Genomic DNA, 2260 nt, shown 5'->3' on the forward strand with positions numbered 1-2260 from the left:
TATGTATTTAATCACATATAGTTAATGTGGGCAAACATTTGTTTTCACGTTCTTGATTCAACAGTTGTTCTTGTGTATATAATCAAATGTGATTATATAAATATATATATATATATATATATATATATATATATATATATATATATATAATCACATATTATTTGTATGAATAATATTTGATTTTTCCATATAAATCATATATGATTAGGTACATATAATCACATATGATTAAATATATATGAGAACAAATATCGAATCGAGAAAATCGAAAATGAATTTATCAACAAAAATTATATGTGATTAGATACATAGAATCACATGTGATTTTATGTATTTACTCACATTTGATTAATGTTATTATATGTATTTAGTCACATATAATTAATGTGGATAACAAACAACCATTAAATCAAACACAATAAAAGAATTTTATGCACATAAACAAAAATATTTTACACGTAAATCATATGTGATTAGATACATCTAATCACATGTGGTTATATGTATTTAATCACATATGATTTATATGTACTAGATTTGATTTTTTCATATAAATCACATGTGGTTATATGTATCTCATCATATATGATTTATAGATAAAAGATTCGTTTTCATGTTTTCCATTCAATAATTTTTCTTATCTATTTATTTATATATGATTAAATGTATTTAATCACATATAATTTATGTGCAAAATATTCATTTTCTCCTTGTTGATTCAGTAGTTGTTCTCATGTACTTAATCACATGTGATTATATGTATTTAATCACCTGTGATTTATGTCGACAAATTTCATTGTTGAGTTTTCATTTCAATAGTTATTCTCATGTATTTAATCATATGTAGTTATATGTATTTGTCATTAAATACAAGATTAATTGGTAAATGTATTTGTCAATTTTTATTTGTAAATTATGATTAATTGGTTAATGTATTTTGTGTATTTAATGACATATGATTTATGTGGACAACATTTGTTTTCACTTTTTTAAATTAACTAATTTTCTCATGTTTTTAGCTACGTATGATTTAGGTCGACAATATTCATTTTCTCATTCTCGATTCAATAGTTATTGTCGTGCACTGAATCGTGTGTGATTATGTTTATCTTATGACATATGATTTATATGGACAATATTTGTTTTCTTGTATTTAATCACATATGATTATATTAATCATGTATGATTATAGAAGTATAAAAAAAACTATTTTAAAATTACGACATATAATTTATATATTTAATCACATATCATATTCTAACAAAAAAATTCGATCTTGCAACATACAAGTTTTAATTTGTATTTTGATTGATACATTAAAATTACGACGCATAATTTGAGTAGTTTAGTTATTAAATTACTAAATGTTTTTATGATAAAAAAACATAGTTTATACCCTTTAGTAAACAAATTAAACTCCACATGGTGATATTTGCTCGATGCATTTATTTAGGCTAGGCGATAATTATGATTAATTGTAAATGTATTTGTCAATTTTTATTTGTCAAACTTTTAAAAAGGTAAATGTATAAAATAACATATGATCGGTCAAGAATTAGCCAATGTAAATGTATTTGTCATTATTAGTAGCGCAATGATAAAAAGACAGACGAAAACAGAGCCCATATGTAGAAGTTATGAATTTTACGCGGTCATTTAACAGTATAATCTCCTCCTACTGTTAAATTTAAGATCGGTCAAGAATTAGCCAATGTAGTCAAAAGGAAAGTTGTAGATCTTGTTTTTACCTACGCGTTGATATAAATAAAGTTGAAAACGGAGCTTGTATGCGAAAGGTACAGGGTTTAGAAGTTGGCAGGGTACAACTGCAAAAGGGGTGACGTGGCACAATCTTGGCCATTGCTTTCTCCCCAAGGCTTGCCACTAGATGGTGACATGTCGAACCAATTTCAGCCCTATTTCACCCTACAAATACAACCCCTTCCACCCTCATTTCTTCATACCTCCACCCTTCTCTACTCTCTCTCTCTCTCTCTCTCTCTCTCTCTCTCTCTCTCTCTCTCTCTCTCTCTCTTTCTAAACCTCCTAAAACTCCCCTAGCGCTAGAAGAAAGCCCAGGAACGCTCGACGGCTCCGAGAAGAAGAGCTTTCGGCTCGGAAGTTCTGCCCCTGCAGAGCCCGACTTCTAGCCAAACCCCCTCGTAGGTAAGATATGTCTACCCTATTTTAAATATAGCTTTTATTTAAATATAGTATTGTTATTAGGAACTTATAATAAATATTTGGGCTATTATTATGA

Source organism: Lactuca sativa, chromosome 3, assembly GCF_002870075.4.
Source record: "Lactuca sativa cultivar Salinas chromosome 3, Lsat_Salinas_v11, whole genome shotgun sequence".
In the NCBI taxonomy this organism is placed as follows: Eukaryota; Viridiplantae; Streptophyta; class Magnoliopsida; order Asterales; family Asteraceae; genus Lactuca; species Lactuca sativa.